Raw genomic sequence first — 21,929 nt, 5'->3', positions numbered from 1 at the left:
CATAAGTATCCTAGCATAGTCCATTATAGACCTATTGCTACTTTCAACAATTCTATTTTATGGAGGGATTCTAGGAGAAAATGTTCATCTTTTGATTCCTCTGTCATTACAGAACATCTCAAACTCATTCAATGTAAATTCTTCTCCTCTATCAGATCTCAAACATTTCAAACTTTTACCTGTTTCCTTCTCAACTCTTGCTAAGTACTACTTAAACATTTGGAAAGCATTAGATTTATGTTTTAGAAATATAATTGTCATCATTCTAGAATAATCATCAAAAAGTAGCATAACATATGTATCTCCTTTGTAGCTTTGCACTTCAATTGGTCCACACAATTCAGTATGAACAATCTCTAGTATTCTTTTAGAGATATGAGTTTTACTCTTAAAACTTGACTTTTTTTATTCTGCCTAACTGACATTGTTTGCACATTATATTGTTAGGCTTCTTCAACTTAGGCAAACCTCTAACTTTTCTCATGTTATTGATACTGACCAAGTTATCAAAATTAACATGACATAACCTTTTGTGTCATAACCACACATCATTAAATTTTACAATTAAACAAGTAGCATCCTCTATATCAAGATAGAATAGATTACTCCTAGTTTGATCACCATTTTCAATTAGTTTTCTATTAGTATCATATATCTTAGCAATCTTGTTTCCAAACTCAACCTTGCATCCTAAATTATTCAATTGTGACACACTCAATAGAATATAGTTAAGTCTTTCAACATAGTAAGCATTGTCACATAGAATCTTTTCTGTGAGTTTGATAGAACCTTTTCCTTTTATCAAACATGGTGCATAATTACCAAATCTTACACTATTTCTATCATAACAATTCAAGGTAATCAACTTACTTTTATCTCTAGTCATATGATGTGAACATCCACTATCAATAATTCATTTGTCATTCTTGTTCATAGAAGACACAAGTGCAATTGCCTTATTTTCATCAAATTCATCCTTCATTGCAACATACACCACTTCATCATCATGTCCATTAGATTAATGTTTTGTTTCCTCTTTAGCAATGTAGCAAGACTTCTTTCCTTTGTCTTTGTAATCTTTGTTGTCTTCATCTCTTCTACTTTTGTATTTTTCACCACCTCTATAATTTTTCTTCTCTAGACATCTATCAACAATATGACCAACTCTATTGTAATTGAAACAAATGATAGGTAACTTACCTTTAAACTTGCCTAAATACCTCTGTGAAATATCCTTGCCAATAGTTCTTCAAGTTGTTCTACATGCTCCTCATCTGTGCCATTGTCACTGGACCCATACTTTGTCTTTTTCTTCTTTGTCTTCTCATTAGGTTCCTTCAATGATAGCTTATCTTTGAAAGCAGATTCAATATTTTTTAGGTTTTTAATTATCAAAGTTAGATAGCTCAAAGTAGTGAGTCTTCCTACTAGACCTTCAAGAGATACAGTATTCCCTAGTATACATCTCAATTCTTGTATTGCAAAAACTCTAATAGCATATATAGGCAGTAGTGTTCTTAACACTTTACTTAGTACAATATCATCATCCATTGTAGTAGTAGCAACTCCTCTTGTTGCATTAACAACATCTTTTATCCTTGAGCATCCTCAAATCATCAAACTTACCTCTGAGACTTTTAGCTTTGGCTCTTAGAACATTATTGTCTCCTCCATAGATGGTGGTTAAGGCATCCCACATTTTCTTTGCACTATCAAGACCTTTGATATAATCAAATTCAGCATAGCTTAGGGCAGAGGCAATCTCCAACATTACCTGGTTGTGTTCTTTCTTTTTCATATTCTTGGAAGTTAGGGCTTTAGTAGGATCGACATGCTCAGTTGTAATGGTACATTGTGCATGATCTAAAAGTCCTCCAAGGTGTAGCTTCATCAAAATTTTCCATGCAGGAAATTTATCTCTAATAAGTTTGGGTACATCCCTTTTTGAAATCTTGATCTTTGCGCTTCTAGTACCTTCAAACTAGTCCTCCTAAGCAGATAGGCTTTGATACCATTTGTTGGGAATATTTTCAAATAATTGAGGGGCATGAATCAGTTATCCAAGGTCCAGATGTATAAATAAAACTTTTGACAACTTGGTGAACCCATAAAACATTTATCATCATGCATGCATCCATAAGGTTATGCATTCACTTAAAACTTGTAGGTTATTGTCAAATCAATTTGTAGAAATGTAAACATGAAAGATAATAGATTCAACAACACATTTGACATAGTAATTTATATGAAAACCCAATTTGGAAAAGACCACCAATAACATGCTACTCTTTTTCACTCTTATGAATTGATGCCCTGTAAAAGGCCAACCTTGTTAAAGGTTACAATACGCACTATTAAATGTGACCTTGTTAAAGGATTTCAATCACCCTGTTAGGAGTGAGCCTTGTTGAGGACTTTAGACCATTCACTTGGAATGTCACCTAATTAAAGGAATTACAAATGACTATTAGGTGAACCTTAATCCAAAGGATTTACCTTAGATTGATACAATTATTAGAGTACTAGTAAGGCTTTGATCTAATAACAACTTACACCTCTATTTGTAAATTACGGATCTTTGTTTCAATCCTCCATTCTGCTTGGCTTTCACACATTTCATCTCTAATAGCTTGTTCACCCTTCAAGCATTCATTAAAGCCTTCTTTCTTAACATGCCAATGCAAATTCTTCACTTTGGTCACTTGATGGAGCAATACCCTTGAGGGTAAAAGTACAAAGCTATGTCACCATTCAGGTTGACTTATCAAAATGATTGAATTTGAGTATTTTTACCCAAAAATCAAATTTTCTCAATCATATGATCTAGAGAAATTCATTCTAGCTAAGTTATATATGGTCTCACACTTTTTCAATTGGAAATATCTATTAAATGCATGTTTTATAATATTTTGTATCTAATTACTAAAGAAATAAAATTATTTCAAAAAATTGGCATTTCAATAACTCTTACTATTTTATATAATATTTTTAAAGTAAAATTTAAACACCATTTTATAGAGCTAAAAGTCAAGAATATTTTCATATAGAGTTTATAGTGTTTTAATTAGATATAGTATATTATAATTAAAAAATTCTAAAAGCGTGTATTTTAACATTTGAAAAGATGTTGATTTTGAGAAAAAAAAAAATATTAAATCATATTAAAAAAATTTAAAATTATATGGCATTCTAAAGCAGAGAGTCCTCTTTCAAAATGTATAATTTGTCTTCTGGTTAGAATAGATTTGTTTTGAAAAATGTGGTGGGAGATGAAAACTATTGATTTTAACTGAGTTGCAATTTGAATCACTATAAAAGAGAAAATATAGATCTAAAGTCAATTTTTATTTTTAATTGTTCTAGCTATATGTGTTATCTGTAACATAGTTTGAGTTCAAATGGAAATAATTTTATTTCTATATAGTTTTGTGGTGGGAACTAAACCCTATTTTTCAGTGTTTTTTAGCAAATAAAAAATTGTCTATGAAAATTAGGAAAATAAATCATTTTTTATTCTAAATAATTATTAAAATTTATAATCTTAAACTTCAACCATTTCTACACATGTCATTAGTTTACTTCATTTTCAAATTCCAAATAATAATACCAATTTTATGTCATTAAAGATAAATAGTTATACTTTTGTTGGACTTTTCCTTTACAAAAGGGTGACATAGGTTTATGCTTTTACCCTTGACTCTTTTTCTTCCTTAGGTTCTCACACATGACAACCCTTGCTTCTAACCATCCATCCCTATAAATAGAGAATAAAGATCTTTTACCATTCCTTCTCCATCATCCAATTTAAGTTTAGGACAGATTAGGTAGGATTCAATGCATCTACCCCTCATTCCATGTCACTTCTAGAAACTTCTCCTTCAATCCTCTTTGAATTTACCTCAAAATGATTTACCATGAATTCTATACCCCTAGCTCATTAATCTTATCTTCCACCTGGCTCATCAAATCCAAGAAAACAAACTTGTCAGCTCAGATCCATCGAATTCACAATTTACTACATTGCTTGACATCCTCTAAAAAATCACTTGGCATGAACTAAAGTTTACTATTTCTCAACATCAACTAAACTTTACTTGGCATCTCCTATTTTGCTCAACATACACTAAAATGAACTTTTATTGGGCTCTGACTAATTTTTTGCTCGGCTTGGACTAACTTTTCTCGAAACCTACTATCCATTCGGCCAAACTTGGTAGACAAACTTTGTTTAACTTGTTCTTCTAAACTTGCTTAGTGTAACCAGCTTTTGTAACCTTAAGCAGATTATCAATGCATTATGATATCACTGTCTTAGCTCATTTTTGTACTCTTTTTTATATCATAGCTCAACCTTTTATCTAGATGCTTTTGTTACATCTTTTTGATAAAATCCTCCTCATCAATCAAACAAGTGATAGTACTTAAATCATATAAGTAGTTGTCTTACCAGCAAAAAGTAGGTTTGACATCAGTGACAAAACAATGATTGAAATTTTTTTATCATACACATATCAATCTTTTTTCAATAGAAAGGGACTATAAAAAGGTGGTTATAGAGTGTAAATACATATTAGTTAGGATCAAGTAAAAATAAAATAGAATATGACAACAATTTGAATGTGGTAAGGCTGAAATAGGCTCAAAATGATCAAGAAGATGGCACACTAAAGAAAGGACCCAAAAAGAGTGTGAAATTGTAAAGGGGTTGCAATGCATGACACTATAATTGGATAAATTATGTATGATGCATGCTTCAAATGTGAGAGAACCATTATAATGTGAATCATATGTGACCATAGGAAACCTTATTATGAATTTATGTTACCTGCAACGTCCCTTAAAGAAAAGTAAATTATTAAACCTTTGTACACATTTGCTTAGTTTTGGAGAAATGCAACATCTTTCATGCACTCCATTGAAATAACAAAGTGTAATGGAATAATATTTAATGGAGTATTTGATTCTTGTTTATATGTAACACCTTAACATTCTATATATTAAGACATTAATGCAACTATGATATAAGGAAAAAGGGAACATTCTAAACTAGGACTGAACCCTCTTGCATTAAAAATTAGAATATATGAAAATTAAAAAATGGGGAAGGTGTTCCTAAAAGAATCACTTAGATAAAAGCAAGAAAACCCTTTTTTCCTTTATAGTTCTATTCCCATGTTGTGAAATATTATTTGAATTATAAAATGTAAAATAACTAGGTCAAGTAAATCATTTAAATGAGTACATATAAATAAACTAAAAATATAAGTTAGTATCGAAATCTATTAACAAACCCAAATCTAAAATTGAGACACTAAGGTTCATACAATTGCAAGTTGCTTCTAGATTAACCATTAAATTATGTAGCTTGAGAGGAAAAGGAAAGAATAAAAGATCTAATCCATTATCAACCTAGGATAGTATTTTCATATTATTTCCTAAAGACCATTTAATACCCTCAAAAACAAGTGATTTGGTGTTAGAATTCTAAAGTTATAGAAAGTTGATCATGAAGCCATGGATCTACTACTTGCAAAGAAGCCCCTTATCTACATATAGACTTCCATGTATTTATTGTGTATATTCTTAGTAAACTCATTTTATTAGAACTAAAGCTTCACCAAAGTTGTTTAACCAACAATCCCTTATTATGTTCTTTAATCTTACAAATGACCAACCCTCCAAGACTATTCCAATTCAACAATGTACACTCTAAAAAAATGCTTAAATTGTAGAACCATAATTTATTAAAATATTTAAACCATAGATAGTCTTAGCATAATGTTGTCTATGAAAATTATATTAACAATATTAATAGAAAAAAACAAAGATAAAAATAACATGACAAGGGTTTTGAATTTGATGAAATACATTTGTGTAGTCCTTAATAATGAACATAAAAGTTAGTTGTAGGTCCCTTCATTCTCCTCATCTTCCCCTATGATTTTAATTTTCATTAGGTATAGGGAAGTGACAGAGATATGCACGAGTCTTAGAGTGAAGTAGGAAACACTCAAATTTTTTAATATACCCATGGATTTTGTTTTGACTAACTTCATCTCCTTGGTAGTGTCCTTACATCCTACATAAGTTCATTCTCTATTTTTTTACAATTTTTTTCTAAATCGGTATTGTTCATCTCCACTTTCTCTAGCACGACATCATAGTTTATAGGGGTAAATTTGTAAGAGTAGAAATAAGAGGGTTAGTAGCACTTATTATATCAAAATACTAAACTAGAAAACCTATTTAATCCTACAAACAATATAAATGAATTCATGATTAATCAAAAGTAACAAAATAGGCACTAAAAAATAACATTCAAGTGCACGCAAATTGGTTGATATCTCGAGCCTTTGTTTCTTCTCTTTGGTTGGTATCAAAAGTGCACTTTGTTGTGAATCTAAGAGGACTTAGACTCTAAGAAATATGTTTGATTACAATGCTTCTTGTATGAAAGTGACAAAATGTTCAATGCTTAACTTAATTGATGAAAAATATGGGTAAATTTGAAGCAAATTTGAGGGATGACATTGTAAAGGAAAGAGGTTTCTCATATAGAAAGATAGAGTTGAGTGAATGATTGTGATCAACTAGAGAAAATTGAGATTGAAAGACAAGATAAGACCAAAGAAGAAATCAACAAGTTTCCTTTTCAAATTGGAAAACTAAAGAGAAAAGGAAAATAAGAATGAGAGAACATCTCTTATCATCATACGACATTTTAGCTTTAAATTCAGTTAAAATTATTTCATTATTTCATGTCTTAATAATAGAAAATGTTTGCTACTTTATTTTGTATATGTTATCATCGAGAAGACTGAAATTTTTCAAATTCGTTATTGTTGAGAAGATTGGAATTTTTTGAATTTGTATTTTTAAGATTATAAAATTTTGAGAATAATTTTGGCCCATTATTATTAAGTTTGAATTTTTCCAATCTCACTTTTTTTTTTAAGAATATAACAATTAGAGAATAATTTTGTGTGTTATTATTCAAAAGATTAAAAAAAAATTACTTTACATTTTCAGAGTATAATTATTTATAGATATTTATTCTATATATTGGTGGCAAAGATAGATATTTTGAGGGTTTTTATGTAGATAAGGATCAACAAGTGGTCATTTGAAAGTGTTGTTCAATGTTTACTTAATGAAGCTCTGGTTATGGTGCACTACAACCACATCAAAAAAATTGTTCTAAAACTATTCTCTACTACTACAATTCCAATTTTAACTACTAGAACTACAATATGATGTTATTGGTTGATAGACATTTATTTATCATTTTTATTATTTTCAAAAGATTAGGAATTGAAAAATTAGATGAACAAGGATTAAATAGTCATCAAAACATAGATCATAGATAATAATTGAACTTTAAAACCTTAGTGGGACATAATTTTGTTTTCAAAAGACAACCAAATTGATCTACTATTGAAAGTAATGCATGAGTCCACTTACATCCCACTATCTAAATGAGCTCACTATACTACAAAATAATAGATCAGGTGAAATATTAATCAAATAATTCATAATGTGATATCCTAATATATATTTTAAATTATAATTAATAAATTGGGAAATTTTGATGGTTCTAAATGGTATAGGATTTGGTTCATCAAAGAAGTATTTTCTCAAAAATATTTAATTATTTATTTAATCAGCAATTTTTGTTTTGGAAGTTTGAAGAGGGTTCCCTTGGCAAGGTCTTATCTTTTGAAGTTTTCACATACACACTCACACACACTTCTTCTTCTTCTTCTCCCCCACCTAGATCTCTCTCTCTCTCTCTATCTATATTTTATTTCTTACTCTTTCACCTCGTCTTCATCTCTACTTCTCTCTCACTCTATTTCTAAACACATCTCCTTCTCTTTATCCATCAATTTATTTCCCTACGTTCTTCCCCTTTTCTAGACCTGCATATCAATATCTCTTTTCTTCTCTTTCCCTATTCTACATATTTCTTCTTCCTTCTCTCATATATAACTATTTTTTTATCTCCCCATCTCTATACCTTTGTACCTCACCTCCTCTCTACCTCTCTCTAAACCACTTCTTATATCTATCATTATCTTTTATTTTCTCCCTCTCATTCTCTCCATCTTACTATATTTTTCCCTTCTCACTGCTTATGCATCTCACTTACTCTCCTCTATATATTTCTTTTCTTCATATCAGTCGTGATTGTTTCCTCATAAATGATACATTATTGATTTAAAACTAAAACATTTTGCACCTCTTTCACATACTTAGCCCACACTGAGGTGAGATATTAGGATTTGAAGACGTTAATGTCCATAGTGTATGTGTCACGAGTAAATCACGTACTCAGTAAAATCCTACCAATTACTTCCCTGTCATGGAATCTTTTTTTTTGCGAAAGTGGGGTGCTGATTTGACGACAGTACTGAGCTGCACCCACTACCTACAGTAAGATTCGACACCCCTCAATCATTCCTTTTCTCTCTTTCTCTCTCCCTTTCGTTTTAACTATCCAAAATACATTTGAAAAAAAAAAATAACAACTTACTTTTTCTTAAACTACTTAACAGTATTCACAGAAGTATGTAAATCAGTGGGTTCATGAAGACCCCGTTATTTTTCATAGTACCTAAAATTATGATTCCATCGTCTGTCTGTTGAAATATCTCATTTATTAAGTAATTTGGCTGAAGATCGCAATATCCCATTTATTTCATAACATGCACATTGTACGTAGCAGTCCCATTGTTGGCCTCTTGTATGTTACACGTCTTTCACATATGGACTCTGTAAATGTTTTTGTAGGATACGTGAATATATGAATGACTTCATTAACATAAGATGGAATATAAGCCTTGTACCATCCAATCGTTATCCAAATTTAAGATAGACAGCAGCAAGGATGAATAATTACTAGTTTTATTTTTATTTCTAATATTTTAAATATTACATATTAAATAGGTTCTTTAGTCAAAGACCAGTACCGTCTACTAAACCTAGGATACAGTAACAAATCTAAGGGCTTGGTCACTTCTTTGAAACCACATGATGGTTAAAACTCTTAATATAACTCTGCCTATATAACAGAGGATTAACTATCTAATTTCTTCACCTTGAATAGCCTTAAAGCAGCTCATGAAAGCAGTTATATATTTCTAAGGAGAGGGCGATGTACGGTTGTGGTGGGATATAATTACATTGAGACATGAAGAGTGATTAAGTGCGATGGCGTTAGGCCAACACTGAGCAAGACAATTTCCAGACGCACAGTAGTCAGAAGTACTTCCACACCAGTTGTAGATGCTGCAACATCTCCCGCTGTTGCACCAGAAGTTCCCCGCCGGACTGCATGTTGGATCTCCCTTTACATTTATCATCAAGAGTAACAACATATGAAGTGTCAAAGTAGAAATTTTGTATGCCATCTCTTCTCTATCTGCAATAATAACAAGAATTCCATAATCAGATTACCATATCCTTGACTTCTTTATACAATTCTATGATTATTAGAATTTCTAATATTTAAGGTACTTACTAGAGACTATCTACTGGGGTTAATTATGAAATAAATAGAAAAAAAATAGAATAACTGTATTCCTAAATCTGCGTATCAAAGCCGGGCAAGCAGAGGCTCAATTATTTGACAAGACGTATACTGAAAAATTCAACAACGGCAGAGGTGCAGATGGTTTTTTCAGAGCACTTTTGATAATAAATAAATGTAATGGATGTCACTATTTATAAGAGTGATTTGTACAGATTACGGTCAAGTCTTTCTTATGGTACCTTGTTTACTTTATAAAGAACAAGAACAATTATACTAGTCAATGAATTCTTAATTTAGTGGTGAAGTTGAAAGTTCTTAAAGATCATATTAGAGATCGGGTAGAAAACCCTAATTAAAACAATTTTTTGAAAAATCTCCACCAAAGAAAAAATCATTATATATAACAAAATACACTTCACAAATCTAATTAATTTGACATAAATTTATCAATAATTGATTTTATAATAAAATTTAAACCAACTAAAATAGTATATTAAAATTTGATTTTTTTAAAAGATAATAAAACTATAAAATCATCTCTGTTTTATTCATATTTTTCTATAATTACAATTTTCTCACACTTAATTTTTAAATATTTTTAAATACTTGAAACTATAGAACGCTACATACATTTTCTAAATAATTAAAATGATTGCAAACATGTTCATACCAATATAAGTATGCGTATTTATATATTGATCAGTTTAGGGCCTCAACGTTCCGATACTCTTTCGGAAGCGTCAGCACTACTTTACGAGAGAATACAACCAAAACTCACATCAAATAAAAGAAAAGCAGAAAATAAAAAATATCCACGCTTTAAAAAGTTCCTTGGCATCTGAGGTTTGACTAGTATAGCCGCCCGAATAATAATTAGAGAAAGGATTTTGATTGGTGTTGTGAAGCTTTAAATCTTGTTATCGCGATTTTTTTGTGGCTTTCTTTTTCAATATGTATTATTCTTCACGGGTAATTCACGGGTAATGATCTAAGGGCCCGTTTGTTTGTGGGAATAAGAATAGGAAAATTAGAATTGATTCGGTATTTTCTGTTTGGTCTGCAAATCAGAATAGGAAATATGGAATTCTATTCCAATTTTACCCCACAAACAAAGATATGTCCATTCCAAAAAAAAGCTGTTATTGGAATGGCCCATTCTTATTCCATATAATACTTTTCAAAATTGAACAAAAATTTAGAATCCGTCATTTTCATTTTAACGCTCGAGAACCATTGTTTCACAGTTTCCACCGAGTTTGTTGAGCGCCATGGTGGGCATCATGAGGAAGCTCATCCTTGACCCTCTACTCGAAGGCGACTGCCAAGCCATGGCAAACACGAAGCTTGTGCTGAATGAAACTACGGACTCCTTTCTCTTCACGTGCACGGCCTCCTGAAAATAAGCGCAGCCAATGAGGCGATTGGAGTTATTTGTGAGGCGGATTGCATTGGATTGTATTGAGGCATCTTCAGTACATTTGATTCTGCTTGTGGTGTTGAAGCGGTTGAAGAGGAAACTGGTTCCCTTAGCTACTGTAAGAAATACTGACATGCACAGAATCTGCATCCAAGTTTGCATCATCGTCGCTACTGAATTAGTTTTTTTTCTGAGCAGTGTTTCTTCCTTCATATGGGAAACGAGAATTGGGGAAAAACAAGATTTTATTTTCCTTGACTTGATTGCAGATATTAATTACCAAGTGAACCAAACAAGAATGAGAATGCTCTTTTCCATTCTCATTCTATATTTCTATTCCTATTCTAATTTTCCATTCTAATTTTCTATTCCTATGCCGACAAACAAACAGACCCTAAGTACTTCCAATAACAAATAGAAAAACCTAAGAAAAACTGATTTATGGCGGGTTTGTTTATAAAAAAGAACATTCTCGAAAAAATGACAATGTGAAAAATGATGGCCCAACAATGATAATTATGACATTTGATAAAAAGAGGAAAAACATGATTGGTAATGACATGACCACCACCAACCGGCTAGCTTGACTTTGTTATTATATTCCATTTGATTTTTCTTTAATGAAAGCTAAATGCCCATCTCTTCCTCATCTACCTTTATCAGCTCACTTTAAGTCCTCTTCAATTTGAATACCTTAGTTGTTTTTTAATGTCTATATACACACTTGTTCCATGCATTTGATTGCGCATTTCTTAATTATTATTTACATTATTGAAATTCTTATTTTATTTTATTTTATTGATAAACCTTCGAAGTTCTGAGAAGAAAACCTCCAATCTTTGTCCAAAATTGTATTCCTATTCCTATATGTGTACAAAGATTAAAAGGAGCATACCCTAATTTAATACAAGTGCTTTATTGAGTGTTAGGGTGACCATCATACATACTAAATCAACTATTTAGATTGCTTATAATGAATTGCTAATCTAATATATTAAGCTTTTAATCAAACTATTATAGGTTAAATTTATAATGAAGAAATACTAATTTAAGTCACAAAACAAGTTGTAGTAATTCTAATTTATAATTAATAATGTAAGATTAATTTGAAATTGAATGGATGCTACAATAGATGTAGGTGGTTAAATCTTTGCTCAATATTATAGTCTTGATGTTTAAATGATAGAATTCAAACATAGAATATAAGTGATCGCTATTAATCCATATCTCACTACTCAACTGAGTATAAATGTTGAGGTGATGGTTAGTAAGTACATGAGAGAGGATCAAAAAATTGTAAGGCGAGAGTTATGGATTTGAGGGGAGAGAGTTTAAAAAAATAAAGGCTATAAAATAATGAAATAAAGCTAAGGGTAAAGGTTAAGAAGGATATTGAATCATTGTTCACTAATGCATTCTCCACCCATTATCGTGGCTAAGTGGTCTTCTTCTTTGTTTCCTTCTCAATATATATGTTGAATTCTATACTCTTCGAATTATCTAAAAGGGGGAGAATGGTTTCCAAGAATTGATGCCCCAGTTTAACCTTGACATTTTCACATTTAGGATAATTTGAGAATCACCTTGAATGACTAGTTTTTTAATGTTTTTGTACAAGCTTAGTTTCAATCCTTCTTGCATAGCATCTAGTTTTTCCATGTTGTTTGTATTGAAATTCTTATTCTTAATGATGTCTTATTTAATTAAAGAGAATAATGAAAAATGTGATAAGATAATCGCTTTTAAAAGATCATACATTTAATGTTTTTTTCTCAAAATGAACTCTTGAAATAAATAAACTAAATTGACAAATGTATAAAAAAAATTTAAAATATGATAATTAAAAAAGCTGTTGAAAACTGGAGAAATACTGAAAAAAGAGGTAAGAATGATGAAAAACTAAGAATGGAGATCTTTGAATTAGTGCTACATAGACAATAAAATTAAAAGAAGTGGCTTGGACTGATTATTGCCTCCTTCTCATTCGAGAGATTCCATTCACCAGAAAGGGGGAGAATATTAATGTGTTAATTATTGTTAGTTGGACAGCTGTTATTTCTGACCCGGAAATAGCAGCACTATTTATGGGTAGCTTGGATAGCTGTTCGTCCTTATCTATGAATAGCGGTTGTATTTATGGGTGGTTTGGACAGCTATTTGTCCACTTGCCAAAAATTAGTAAATGGTTATTATTTACTAATTTAGAGATTCCCTTTTGGACACCTTGCAACCAATTCTATTATTGGCTGTTGAGTTGTCTTAATCTCAGCCGTTGGTTTGTTTTAATCTCGGTCGTTGGTTTACCAATGAGAGTAGTATAAAAAGGGGTCTAGGAGGCATTTGGAGAGTAAGGCGGTGATGCTTTGGTGAAGTTGTTTGCAGTGTTAGCAAACAATCTTGCAGTGTTAGCAAGGGCACAGGCAGAAGCGTTTTGGTGAAGCTGTTTGCAGTGTTAGCAAACAGTCTTGCAGTGTTAGCAAGGGCACAGGAAGAAGGCGGTGATGCTTTGGTGAAGCTGTTTGCAGTGTTAGCAAACAGTCTTGCAGTATTAGCAAGGAAGCTTTGCAGGGTTAGCAAGAAAGCTTTTGGAGAAGCAGTTTGCAGTGTTAGCAAACAGTCTTGCAGTGCTAGCAAGGAAGCTTTGGAGAAGCAGTTTGCAGTGTTAGCAAACAGTCTTGCAGGAAGCTTTGGATGTGAAGAAGCTTTTGTGAAGCAGTTTGCAGTGTTAGCAAACAGTCTTGCAGTATTAGCAAGGGCACAAGAAGAAGCGTTTTAGAGAAGCAGTTTGCAGTGTTAGCAAACAGTCTTGCAGTGTTAGCAAGGGCGCAGTGTTAGCGCAGGGATAGCAGTGAGAAATATCAGCGGGAGAAATTAGGAGGTTGTCGGAGTTCTGCCAGTGTGAGGCAAGGAATTTTGTATCTCTTGATTTGCTGAAGTTTAATATAATTTCTCATCTATAGAACTGGTTTTCCCTTAGGGGTTTTTCCAGGGACAATTTGTCCGAAAATATTGTGTTGATTCTGTTGCGCATTTCTTTCTGTATTTTAAGTGAAGTTGCAGTTGTGTTATTTTTCGATATTAGCTGGAAATTTATTTTCAGCAATTTAATAATCATTGGATAGATAGGAGATTAATAACCAGTGACTGCAATAGTTTGATTTTTCACATGGTATCAGAGCATTGTTAAGGGTAGAAGAGTTTTGCCCTAGGAAAGAAATTTTGATCTCTTTAGATTTATTATTGCTTTAAACCCTTGAGATGGCTTCAGCTGGTTTGAGAGATCAGGATAGATTGGATGGTGCCTCAAATTTTGGTGTCTGGAAGGCCAAAATTTCTTTATTGTTGGAAGAGAATGGTATCAAGGATTATGCTACCAGTGGTGTACCTGTACCAACGGATGCAACACAGCTTGCAGCATATAGGAAGGATGATGCCAAAGCGAGGAGGATTATCCTTGATGGTGTCAAGGATCATATTGTTCCACATATCTCGGAGCTAGATACAGCAAAGAAGATGTGGGACGCCATTCTAAATCTGTACTAGAATGCTACCACTAACAGGAAGTTGATTCTTAGAGAGAAGCTAAAGAATACCCAGATGAATCAGGGAGAAGACGTCACAAGTTACCTCACCAGGCTCAGACTTGTCAAGGATGAGTTAGCAGCTGTTGGAGATAGCCCTAGTGATGATGAGCTAGTGAGAATAGCCCTAAATGGGTTTACTAAACAATGAAGTGTCTTTGTTCAAGTTGTCAGTGGACGAGATACTTTACCGAGTTGGGATCGACTATGGACTGATTTCACTCAGGAGGAGTTTAGACTAAGTCTTGTCAATGGGGCCAACAAGAGTCAAAAACATGAGGTGGAACAAGAGAACGTTGCCCTAGCGGGTAAAGGGAAAGCAAAGAAGGGATCTAGCAAAGGATCAAATTCACAAAGTGAAAAGAAGAAGAAGGACCTTTCTAAGGTTAAGTGCTTTGGATGTCACGAGTTTGGCCACTATGTCAGTGATTGCCCAGAGAGGAAAAAGGGTAAGAAGTAGGTGGCAGCTTCAGCAAGTGCAGAAGAACTCTCCAGCAGAATGGAAGATGAGTTTGCACTCATAGCTTGTATGGTTAGCTCAACCTCACAGTGTGTTTGGTATATAGATAGTGGGGCGTCATTTCATATGACAGGAGTTAGAGAGTACTTCTCCAGTTACAAGGAGGAGGACACCAACATCCAGATTTCTATGGGAAACTTGTCCAAACTCAACCCTGTTGGGAAAGGGACTGTTCAGTTTCAGAGGGAGAATGGAAAGATAATTCCTCTTCATGATGTGTTATATGTGCCGGGCTTAGGTATGAATTTGATTTCTGTATCTGTTCTTCAGGATAGGGGGTATAATGTACTCTTTAGAGGGACACATGTGTTGATTAAGCACAAGGATTGGAAATCACCCATAACTATTGGAGTTAGGAGTGGTCGCCTTTATAGATTGCAGTTTGATACTCCTAAGGCACTTATGAGCAAAAATAATCCTAGAGATCTTGGAGAGCTATGGCATAGGAGGTTGGGCCATATTCATCATGGAGCACTTAGATTGCTTCGTGAGACAGTGACAGGTGTTTCAGATGTGAGCACAGAGCATGACGATACATCTAAGGAGAAAGATGTAGATCCCACTTTATATAAACAGTTGATTGGTTCGCTTATGTATTTGGTCAACACTAGACCAGATATAGCATTTGCAGTAAACTCTCTTAGTCAGTTCATGGTTGAACCAAAGAGAATGCATTGGAGAGCGGCTAAGCATGTGCTACGTTACTTGTGTGGTACAGTCGAGTATGGGATCAGATATGTTCGAGGTGAAGGTATCAGGTTGATAGGCTATACTGACGCAGATTGGGCAGGAAGTACAACAGACAAAAGGAGCACTTCAGGGTGTTGTTTCAGCTTGAGATTAGGAGTTGTATCTTGGTTTAGCAGGAAGCAAAAGTCTGTGGCTCTAAGTTCAGCAGAAGCAGAATACATAGCAGCTAGCATGGCGACATGTGAAGCTATATGGCTTCGAAAGTTGTTAGTAGCCTTGTTTGGTCAGAAGGTTGAGACTACTGTGATACATTGTGACAATCAGAGTTGCATCAAGTTGTCTGAAAATCCAGTGTTTCATGATAGGTCTAAACATATAGATATCAGATATCACTTCATCAGAGATTGTGCACAAAGGGATACTCAGGAGTTTGTGGGAGCTCCTAGGAAGAGTACTAGACAGCGAAGACAACCAGCCAAGTTCAATGACTATGTTAGTCAGTTGGTAGATAGTGAGCCTTCTAGCTATCAGGAAGCTGCAGAACATCAGGTATGGCGAGATGCTATGGTTGAGGAATATTCTTCAATAATGCAGAATGATGTGTGGGAGGTAGTACCTAGACCAACAGATAGGGCTGTAGTTGGATCATGCTGGATTTATAAGATAAAGCACGATGCAGATGGTAGCATCGAGAAATACAAGGCTAGGTTTGTGGCAAAGGGGTTCTCTCAGAAGGAGGGAATAGACTATGAGGAGACATTTGCTCCAGTTGCCAGGTATACTTCTATACGAGCTGTAATCTCACTTGCAGCACAGATGGGATGGCAGATCCATCAAATGGATGTCAAGACAACATTCCTCAATGGTGAGTTGAAGGAGGAGGTATACATAGAACAACCAGAAGGCTTTGTAGCACACAGCAAAGAGACCCACGTGTGCAGATTGAAGAAAGTTGTTCGACTACAATACATACCTACAGATGAGCAGGTAGCAGACATTCTGACGAAGGCTTTGGGAAAGGCCAAATTTATCTTCTTCAGAGATAAGATGGGTGTCATGCAGAACAGCTTCCTCGCTAAGAGGGAGTGTTAATTATTGTTAGTTGGACAGCTGTTATTTCTGACCCGGAAATAGCAGCACTATTTATGGGTAGCTTGGATAGCTGTTCGTCCTTATCTATGAATAGCGGTTGTATTTATGGGTGGTTTGGACAGCTATTTGTCCACTTGCCAAAAATTAGTAAATGGTTATTATTTACTAATTTTAGAGATTCCCTTTTGGACACCTTGCAACCAATTCTATTATTGGCTGTTGAGTTGTCTTAATCTCAGCCGTTGGTTTGTTTTAATCTCGGTCGTTGGTTTACCAACGAGAGTAGTATAAAAAGGGGTCTAGGGGGCATTTGGAGAGTAAGGCGGTGATGCTTTGGTGAAGCTGTTTGCAGTGTTAGCAAACAGTCTTGCAGTGTTAGCAAGGGCACAGGCATAAGCGTTTTGGTGAAGCTGTTTGCAGTGTTAGCAAACAGTCTTGCAGTGTTAGCAAGGGCACAGGAAGAAGGCGGTGATGCTTTGGTGAAGCTATTTGCAGTGTTAGCAAACAGTCTTGCAGTATTAGCAAGGAAGCTTTGCAGGGTTAGCAAGGAAGCTTTTGGAGAAGCAGTTTGCAGTGTTAGCAAACAGTCTTGCAGTGCTAGCAAGGAAGCTTTGGAGAAGCAATTTGCAGTGTTAGCAAACAGTCTTGCAGGAAGCTTTGGATGTGAAGAAGCTTTTGTGAAGCAGTTTGCAGTGTTAGCAAACAGTCTTGCAGTATTAGCAAGGGCACAAGAAGAAGCGTTTTACAGAAGCAGTTTGCAGTGTTAGCAAACAGTCTTGCAGTGTTAGCAAGGGCGCAGTGTTAGCGCAGGGATAGCAGTGAGAAATATCAGCGGGAGAAATTAGGAGGTTGTCGGAGTTCTGCCAGTGTGAGGCAAGGAATTTTGTATCTCTTGATTTGCTGAAGTTTAATATAATTTCTCATCTGTAGAACTGGTTTTCCCTTAGGGGTTTTTCCAGGGACAATTTGTCCGAAAATATTGTGTTGATTCTGTTGCGCATTTCTTTCCGTATTTTAAGTGAAGTTGCAGTTGTGTTAGTTTTCGATATTAGCTGGGAATTTATTTTCAGCAGTTTAATAATCATTGGATAGATAGGAGATTAATAACCAGTGACTGCAATAGTTTGATTTTTCACATAATGAACATTACTTTTCTTGTCTGTATTGCGCACGTGAATTAGAATGTCCGCTGTAAAGAGATTCTTGTGATTAAGTAATAATATAAAATATTAAGTTAGACAGTGGCTATAGCAAGAAGAATAAAAAATCACGAAGTTCTTGTGAAGGTGCCTGAAAATGAGTATCATCTCAAATATGCGGATTCAAAGGTTTTTGGACGCCAATCCAGCACTTGTGTACAAGCAGTTTCTAAGGGTGAGAAAAATATGTTTACTCAAACTTCAGAAAGGAATATTAGAAATTGGTTAATTTTCAATCCTATGAAGATAATAATTTTAAATAGTTGATTACTTTACTTTTCACATTACAATCAATAATATGAGTTAAAAGGGGAAAAAATGATATATATTAGTGTGTAGTATGAAACATTCTGGTGAAATATTTGAGGAATGATGCTTTTCTCAGTAATGCTATCTTTAACATATCATTTATATGGCTAAGATCCTCCACTATTTCATTTTGGTTCTACTCTGTCAGAAGATGTGATTTCTCCATCCTGTGAGAGTCTTTTATGTTTACATGAAATAATGTAGGCGATAAAACATACTGTGAATGGATCATGTTGGTAAAAACTAATTGTTACATGTCTGCTATTAAAGTGGGAATCTAAAGTGGGTCCTCCGGTAAAAGTTAGTAAAGGAAGTTCTCCCACAACGCAATGGGGAAGAGGGAAAGTGAGGCGAAAATGTCAAGGAAGATAATAGGAGATCTAGGCTTTCATCATAAAAGTTATCTAGATGTATTTGTAGATTATGGTAGCTTTTGATTATTTTTAACATAACTTTTTCTAATTTTATATTCATATAAAAATTCTGAAATTAAAAAATAGTGTACAAATTCTTTCTTAGATTCTTTTACATTATAATATTTGCATTTGTATTAAAAAATTATTGACTTTAAAATTTAATTTATTGTATCTTGTATCTTTTGAAATAAAATTAATACTTAAAAGTAATGGGTAAGTGGCATATTAACATTTGATTATTTGATTCAGATATTTGAATTTAATATATATATCAATTGAATTCTGTATAATGCATTGATTTGATAAAAAATGTTAAATCTGAAAATTAACTTGAAAAATGATAAATATATAGCAAATTAAAATCATAAACAAATTAAGTATATGAAGAAATAATTTCATTTATCATGTACATCTATAATTCTCAATATAACCAAGACTATAATCTTAACAAAAATTCGAATGAATTTATTAAATATGAATCATGTTTGCACATCATATCAGCTATATAAAAAGCTTCATATGATCAGGAAATAATTCTAGAATTTACCTAATAATTTGAATTTACTTATGCCAAATTAAATTTAAAAAAGCTCACCTACAATTAACCTTTTCCTACTAAAGTGATATATATTGATTCAAATATTGTAATCTATAGACAATGAGATCTCTATAATAATTAGATTAAAGAAACTAATACGGAAATAATGGTCTTCTTCCCAAACAAATTTTGACATTCTGCTTGTAAATAATGGTCTTCCTCGCATGTGAGTTGAGTTCTTCACAGAAAGTGAAGAGAAATTGCACGCGGAAAGCCAGATGCTTCGCACAATTCATCGGACAGTTCATTTGACCGTATGGACTGATTGATTTAAAATCAGCAAGCTTTGTATCTAATTTTTTTAATATAATTAATGAATACTTCGAATGTGGAGTATGATGAGTGCAGAGACAGTATGTTTCAGGGAAAATCCTCCATTTTTGTCGCATGAAATTTGATAGAGAGCTTCAGCGTGACAACCCTGGTTTTGTCCGCGTTCAACGACATTGGTAGGCAAGATTTGGTAATAAATAAAATATCTTTCAAGTGTCGTGACCTGGTAAAATTATTGCAAATCTCTGTGCCGAAGGCGTACAATTTGTTTTCTATTGAAAGCCAATCCGACATGCAAGGAGAAGGGATCTTGACATGCTGAGTTGACAGAGATAGAATATCGTAATGAGACCAATTTGGCTGAATGTGAACTTGGGGCTTATCGTATTTCGTGTTTTTAATTTCTCTCATCTATTTTGTGGTCATTTTAGTTTTTCCTTTTATTTTTCTTCTTAGCTTGTTTTCCAATTCATGTGTCTTGTTGTATTGGTTATAATAATTTTGATTGTCTCACTATTAAAAAGATTAATATTTATTTAGGACTGTCATCTATTTAAATAATTAGATTGGTGTATACTACATATTTTTCAAAAATTTATTCTTTTTATAAGAAGTAGTGCATTATCTTTTAAAATTGATTTCTATTGATAAAATTCTAATTTTTCTAAATTACTAGATATACAATAAACAATTTTGAAAAAAGATGGGTAAAAATTTATTAAGACAAAAAGGATTACAACAAGGAGAGCTCAACAAGGAGCAAGGAGCTCTGTCCTAAGCAATAAGTTCATCAAAATCTTGTAACAGCTCAAGGGGACGCTGCCCCCTATCCATAATATTCCACCCTGGAGCATGACCAGAAGCTTATTTGGCCAAACAATCAATAGCTTTGTTCCATTCACAAGGAATGTAAGTAAATTTAATGAATTCAAGAGAGGTACAAACCAGAAGAGTCTGATCAACAACTGTGGCCAGTTGCTAACTAACTTCCTCAAGCTCTTGTGAGGAAAGCAAGTTCACCACCACTTGGGAGTTAGATTCACAAATAATATTGCGCCATCCCCATAAGCAATACTATTCCACAACATATAAAATGGCCTAAGCCTCCATGAGATTGTTAGTATGGTCACCTTTATGCACTAAGAAAAAGAATTTCATTTTACTAGAATTGCAATGAGGCGCTTCCCCAATACTAGGAGGTCCTAGATTCCCTTAGGAAGAACCATTAGTGTTAATTTTTAAAACTCCATGAGGAGGAGTCCAATGCCCCTCTCGATTCACCTGTCCATTCCCTTGTTACCGAGGCTATTTGGATAGTCTTTTATACCACTGAGCTGCAACCCCATCTTGAAGATGAAAATCGAGGCAATTGCATATAGCAAGATTAGCTTGATCCATACCCCCATCTAGCACACACTTCACTTGAATAGTTTCCTAAAGAGAATGTGAGATCTTCCACCAAAGATGCATAACACCAATCTAAACATCTTGGAAGATTCGATGATTCCTCTCCAACTAGATATACCAAAGAATGAACAATGGGCTAGCAATCCAAGCAGTATGTAGAGGAAAAGACTTGAAGGGAGCATTGCCCAAGCAGGCCCAGAATCAGGCAAAGAGGAAGCATGCCTACAAAAGCAACCCTAAGCACTGCACCAAATGTGCCATAATTGAGTAGAAAAGGAACAATGGAAGAATAGATGGGAGACAGACTCCTCCCCATTACCTCACAAAACACAATAAGAAGGGCCCTCAAATCCACATTTACAAAGATTTTCCCATGTAAGATAGTCATTATGAGCCAATGTCTAGTTATCTCTTGATACCCATTATAGACATGATATTTACCAGACAAGGTACCTCCCCAAGCCAAAACATCTAGTCCTAGCAGAGAGGAACACTCGCTAGAGGCCAAAATTTGAGAAATCTCCTAATAGTCCACCTTTGTGCCTCCATGAGGCCAATCAGAAGAGTGCTTCCATCTCTAACCTATAACAGGTCCCAATTGATAAGGTGTCTTGTAATGAGCCACTTTATCCCATCCAATAGCATGAAAGGAATCATAGAGAATCTAAAGATAAGGGTAAGTGGATAATATGGATGGGAATCCATCTCAAGCATCAGACAAAAAAAAAGCCTCAGAGCCTACCTTACATATCCAAAAAAGACCTTTCTTGACTAACAGAGCACTAGTATTCTGAGTATGTTAGACTATGGAGCCATGACTTTCAAGAGGAAGTGCAGAAATAGAGTTCAAAGGATCAGAACCTCTAAAATATTAATGGGTGATAATATGAGCCCA

The 21,929-nt window shown here is 33.8% G+C and overlaps 1 protein-coding gene and 1 long non-coding RNA gene across 3 annotated transcripts in view; both read right to left on the bottom strand.

Moving 5' to 3' along the window:
• Window positions 1-21,929, bottom strand: part of LOC149536136 (uncharacterized) — a 116,009-nt gene that overhangs the window by 60,389 nt on the left and 33,691 nt on the right. The gene's annotated exons all lie outside the window — the stretch shown is intronic.
• LOC149536137 (uncharacterized) lies at window positions 8,889-10,062 on the bottom strand. The gene is made up of 2 exons (XR_016357338.1): window positions 9,576-10,062; window positions 8,889-9,421 (listed from the first exon to the last, which is right to left on the bottom strand). It is a non-coding gene; the product is annotated as an uncharacterized LOC149536137 (long non-coding RNA).

Source organism: Cupressus sempervirens, chromosome 10, assembly GCF_028749045.1.
Source record: "Cupressus sempervirens isolate cs-2001-9-10 chromosome 10, ASM2874904v1, whole genome shotgun sequence".
Classification (NCBI taxonomy): domain Eukaryota; kingdom Viridiplantae; phylum Streptophyta; class Pinopsida; order Cupressales; family Cupressaceae; genus Cupressus; species Cupressus sempervirens.
This window is presented reverse-complemented; position numbering and strand designations above follow the sequence as displayed.